This window comes from Camellia sinensis, chromosome 3 (assembly GCF_055761805.1).
Source record: "Camellia sinensis isolate YWXY chromosome 3, ASM5576180v1, whole genome shotgun sequence".
Classification (NCBI taxonomy): domain Eukaryota; kingdom Viridiplantae; phylum Streptophyta; class Magnoliopsida; order Ericales; family Theaceae; genus Camellia; species Camellia sinensis.
This window is the reverse complement of record NC_138963.1, coordinates 181,379,871-181,385,872: the sequence shown is the minus strand read 5'-3', so window position 1 is coordinate 181,385,872 and position 6,002 is coordinate 181,379,871. Positions and strand designations below refer to the sequence as shown.

At 35.3% G+C, this 6,002-nt stretch overlaps 1 long non-coding RNA gene across 2 annotated transcripts; it reads left to right on the top strand.

Annotated features, from left to right (window-relative positions):
- The first annotated feature begins 832 nt into the window (after window positions 1–832).
- LOC114287930 (uncharacterized) lies at window positions 833–6,002 on the top strand. 2 transcript variants are annotated; one of them, XR_014364850.1, is made up of 6 exons: window positions 833–1,165; window positions 2,785–2,865; window positions 3,896–3,937; window positions 4,026–4,209; window positions 4,292–4,449; window positions 5,168–5,593. It is a non-coding gene; the product is annotated as an uncharacterized LOC114287930 (long non-coding RNA). The 2 variants fall into 2 exon arrangements; XR_014364849.1 differs by having other exon boundaries at window positions 4,292–6,002.

The following is a 6,002-nucleotide window of genomic DNA, read 5'->3' as shown; positions in this document are numbered from 1 at the left end:
CCAAGTCCAACCTTCCCACATGAGAAAAAATAATTAATTTTTTTTTTTCTGAAAACGGGTTTTGTAAATACGTTTTCTAAAACGATTTTTCTAAAACCGTTTTTTATTAAAAATATTTTTGGTCAAAAAATATTTATGTTGAAAATATAAATTAAAAAAAAATTAATGTAAAAACGACTTTTCTAAAACCGTTTTTTAAAAAAAAAACATTTTTGGTCAAAAAATATTTATGTTGAAAATATAAATTAAAAAAAAATTAATGTAAAAATGACTTTTCTAAAACCGTTTTTTATTAAAAATATTTTTGGTCAAAAAATATTTAAGTTGAAAATATAAATTAAAAAAAATTAATGTAAAACCGGCTTTTGTAAATACGTTTTCTAAAACGACTTTTCTAACACCGTTTTTTATTAAAAATATTTTTGGTCAAAAAATATTTAAGTCGAAAATATAAATTAAAAAAAATTAATGTAAAAACGGCTTTTGTAAATACGTTTTATTAAAAATATTTTTGGTCAAAAAAAAATTTAAGTTGAAAATATATAAATTAAAAAAAATTAATGTAAAAACGACTTTTGTAAATGCGTTTTCTAAAACGACTTTTCGAATACCATTTTTTATTAAAAATATTTTTGATCAAAAAATATTTATGTTGAAAATATAAATTAAAAAAATTAATGTAAAAACAATTTCACCAAAACTGTTTTTAATTAATTCAAAATTAATTAAAACTGACTTTTGTAAAGTCATTTTCTGTGTTCAAATATTTTAATTACAAAACGCGGTTTTTGAAAAGTCGTTTTCTAAAAAATGTCCAAAAAATAACATAGTCAGGGAAATCAGCCAAAAAACCCCTCTCTCTCTCTCTCTCTCTCTTCCTCCAGATCTACTTTCTCTCTCTGTGTCTACTTTTCTCTCTCTCTTCAAACCCCCGACCTCCGCCGTCTCCATTGAGAAAGAGAGCACATTGTGAGTTAAATCAGTGGGGGAAGTGCGAGTCAGAGATCGGGGTGTAATCATAGCCGTAAAAGGAGGATGAGTAAAGGAGAGAGAAGACTAGGGTGGCGATGGCAATGCCAACGAGGATGAAAATGAGTCATTGCTCTCAAAGCATGTAGCGAATCGAATGAATCACAAAGACCCATGGCTTGTGCAACTTCGACGGGTACGTATCGGACGTGGGTTGGGTCTCGTGACCCCTGAAATCAACTCCGACCCCATTTCTCTCTCTAGATATGTATGTACGTATATATGGGGGTTCAATCGACGATTAGGGTTTACAAAGATGAAGTTAGAAGTAGCGGCGGTGGCGATTTGATGAATCTGTGATCTGTGATCGATGGGGAGAGAAGAATGGTGGTGGTGCATTTGGGATGAATCTGTGATCGACAGGAAGAAAATAACCCACTTGAGATATCACAAACCCTAACCTCAAACAGAGAAGATGAAGATAATAGAGAAGATGAAAAGAGAGAGAGTGGTGTTATCGGTTCACATAGTAGATCTCACATTTTCTTGTTCTTTTTCTTTTTCATTCGTACAGATAGAGGGGGGGAGCAAATGTTATGTTGTGTTGTGGATCTATTGTTTGATTTTCAAGCCTTAAGTGTCTGGAAATTTGATTCGATGAGTGAGATTGGCGCTGTCGCTAGCGAGGAAACAGCGAGAGAGGTCTGCGTTTTCTCGTAGGACTTGAGATTTGTTGTCGGGGAGAGAGAGAGAGAGAGAGCACAGAGATGGAAGAGAGAGAGAGGCAGAGCACAGAGAGAGTGAGAGGAAAGAGAGATAGAATGTATGTGTTTATATATATATATATATATATGGGTAAATTACATTTATCTATAGTATTGAAATTTGAAAATAATTATAGATGATGAATAATGATACATCTATCTAAATTAAAGTGTTCTAATGAGCTCTAATGACCTGGAAGTCAAAAAAAAAAAAAAAAAAAATACAAGACACAAACATCAATATCACAATGGATTCGCACTCCATTAGAGCTATTAAAGCTCTAAAATATTTTTGTATGGATGATATCAGCATAATCTATTTGAATTTGGACGGATGGGTAATAGGAGGCCTTTGTATATTAGGCCAAGTTTGGCATCCTCAAAAAAAGTCAAAACTCAATTCATACCCAACCCATATTTCATAAAAAATTAAAAAGTGCACTTATTTAGGACATTCCAAACAACCCCTAAGGGAGGTCTATGTTATTTTTAAAACCATATGGAAGGTACCTGTAAGTAAGGCAAAACTCAGGGAGGTCAGTGTAATTTATCCTTGTTTTTATATTTGCTTTACTTTATCAGGACGAGTTGTTCATGGCAGAGAGATAATGGTTCAGTTCGCTAAGTATGGGCCGAATGTTGAGAAAATGTGAGTCATCTATTGTGATTAGTGTTGTGTTTCATTTTATGTATGTACTGGAATGGGTAATTGACTGTCAATTTGTTGATTATTGATTTATGAGTCATCAAGGGATGAGTTGATATGCAAATGCTATGCCTTTGTTACTTCAAGGTTTATGCGTTTTGAATTTAGAATATACTGTGTTTCAATTTGGTCATGGTAGTGATAAATTTCAATTGTATATGTTGGCTTCATTAACAGGTCCACAGAGGACCCTGCTACTTGCGCACTATTTATTCTAGCTCTATATGTTATGAAATATGGCGAAGTTTCTTCTATTGTACTTTATTTGTTCGACTTGGATTTTATTGAAATGGCATACTGTTTCATCTCTTTCCTTTTCTTTTTTATTTTTTGAGAATGATATAGGAAATGAAGTGGTCGTCTTCAAAAATAGTCCCATTATATGGCATTTGGGTCAAAGAAGTTGGCGAACATTTGGGAGATGTGGTAATTGATTATTCTCATTTATGTGGCTATATCTAATTTAGTATACGTGATTTTATTTTGTTGGAATATTTGTCTTTTGAGCAACTATGACACCCATGTGTCTGCTCATCTATGGTCATTTACCACCACCACCACCTCCACTATTTTACATCCACATTATTGAGGGTGTAGGTATGGCAACTGATTGTGTTTTGCATACTATTTTACATCTATATTATTTGACGACTAGGAAACTGATCATGTTTTGCATGGAGTTGTGCTCTTCCAACCTCTTCCAATACAGAGCTGCCCCTCTTCAAACTTGTCTTGAAGTTGTCATAGGGTGGGGCGGCGGAAGATTACAGAAGAGTTGGGTTGGGACAGATATCCCAACAGGTTGTGAGAAGTCCTAAACTGGGATGGAAGTGTATGACCATACATCTTATACATAACTGATGTTAGCAGTTAAAATACGGCTTAATTTACATCCACACTATTGAGGAAAAATAATTTTCATTCCACATGGCAAACAACCTTCGACATGGATTGGACAGCACAGCAACAGTTGTCTACTTAAATCCTTAATAGCAGGAAACTCCTGGCTCCTGCTTCTGCCGTTGCTCCCACTCCCGCTCTCAATCTGAAACTTTTTATTTATATAATATATATATACATTTATGCTCAAACTCCCATAATGGGTACTAATCGAGTGTTGTTTTTAGGGGTAACCATTGGTTCAGTGGTTAAAATCTCAGCCTATTAATCTTGAGATTATGGATTCAAGTCTTAGGGAATTCAAGTCTTCTACATCTTAATAAATCATGAATTATTATAATTAAGAAGTTCGAACATTTCTTGAGAGGGGACTTTTTTCACTTGTGAGTTATTTTTTTTTTTTTTATGCCTTAAATTTTCAATCTTGTTTGGTTTCTGTCTTTTCTCTCCACTCTCTTCTTTGACATCCCCGATAAAAGATTCAGGAGTATATTTCTATGTTATTCTATTGACTGTTTAATTGCATGTTTGTTTGTTATTTTTTGTTTAATTGCAGATATGATGATGAGAGGCATAGTCGGAGCCGTTCTTATGAAAGGTATTTAGTGTTCTCTCTCTCTCTCTCTCCATATTGCTCTTCATTGAATTTTGGACATTTTATCTGATGCCATATGGATATTTTGAAGTGTCTCCCCTGCTCGTCGTACCCCTAATCCTCGGAGGAGCCCCTCTCCTCGCAGGACACCTCCATCTAGAGGTGGGAGTCCTGATGGACGCAATCACAAAGAATGCTCACCTACTCTAAAAAGTGTTTCTTTGTGTGGTAGACCTGCTGATTCTCAGAGCCCTTCCCGACATTCCAATGCTGCTGTAAGTAATATTCCTCAAATCTAAGGTTGATTGCATCCAGACTTTTGTGGCTTAACTGGATATTGGGATTTCTGTTTTGTAGGAATAGGGAGTGATATAGTATGTGATGAATCTTCAGCTCGTATTCTACTCGTCGTGCTGTGTAGTTGAAACTGCTTTGGGGGAGGACATCTTGAGATTTTCAATGTTATTATCAAATCATTGAATGCTAGAATTGATTGCTCAGGGCTGATATATAAGGTTGACTATTTTGTTGTACTTGATGCATCCTTAAGTTTTGATGGTACTGTTGCACTCCAGTTGTCATGGGTTGGCTGCATTTTTAATATTTCTTTGTTCTTTTACCTTGTTTTTAAATCATATTTAATTCTGTTTGCATCTTTGTTAATATCTATTCAGATAACTGACCTTTTTTAGTTGTGATGGACCGTGTACTGGCCTTCTATATTGTGTCTGGGAAAAGTGAATGTGGTTGACTTGCTGATGATGTAGCAGCTGTTGATGCTGTGTTTATTTTTCGGTTGGTTGATATCATTCTTGCTGCTTGCGAAGTACATTGTTTTTTACAAATTTTCTCTGATGATGTCATCATTGGTGAGGTATAAAACTTGCATGCCACTGAAGTCCCATTGAACTCTTGACTTTTGACCTGACCGTCCTTACTTTTGCTGACTGTAAATCTTGGGTCCGAAAGGCAGTTTAGCTGATGCAGTTAAACTGTTGGACCAGATATATCATAGTGCCGATTTTAATATGAACCTGCTTGAGCTGGATATTGTAGCATGAGGTTGGGCATGGTGACATAGTTACATACTTTTTACCAATGTTTGGTTAGACTTCCCCTCATTTATTCTTGGCTATTAGACTGTTACCAATTGATGTGGCATGTATCAATGTGTTTTCGTACATGCACCGATGACTATGGTTTTGAGCTGATACCAGTTGCATATTGTGACAGCACATGAGGTCGTGAATGTATATGTGAAGTGATAGCCGATATCTTCATACATCGGTTGTTGCTGCACTTCTTGCTGATAGCTTTTGAACCTGGTCTTACCATTTTTCGTGTTGATAAGTGATGCTTGGTTTGGTAGCTGTTGTGCTCCAGTGGCTGTGCTTTGTTTCATTGCCTTCCAGTACATCTTGCTGACGCTGAATTTTAAGTTTTGGTTTCTTAGTCCATTGCATTGCTCTTGAAGGTATTTTTTTGCAGTCATCCAATATTTTGTCAACTTTGTTGCCTGTTTCATGCATATTTGGATTATGTATCTGTTTATTTTTTAATTGCATTTTGTTGAATCTGATAACACTTCAATTTGTGAGGATGCTTTTTAGCTATGGCAATTTTATATCATTACAATAATGATTAACTTATCCAATAAAATATTCAGCAAGGCTCATGGTTGCCTTTGTAGTGAAGGTTGAAATGCTGAAGTTTTTCACTGGGTTAAACCTTAACAACTCTCTATAGCCATTGTTTTATTGGCTTTCGGGCTAGCATTATTGTCTGTGCTTTCCTCCCCTTTCATCCTAGTAGCTGTTGACATGAAAACTGGTGTTCAATTATTATTATTTTTCACTTGGGTAATACTTGTTGCAGGGGAAATCATTTCCGGGGGAGATATCACCAAAAAATGTTTGTGTTTACGCGAGGAACTCCTATTAAGGGGGAGGGAAAGGGTTATGACCATTTATGAGTGAATTTACTAAAATAGCTTTGTGGACTTCTATCAACCAGCTGTCTATTTGGCCGGTCATCTATCAATATTTTGTAGTGCAAAATTAGCTGTTCA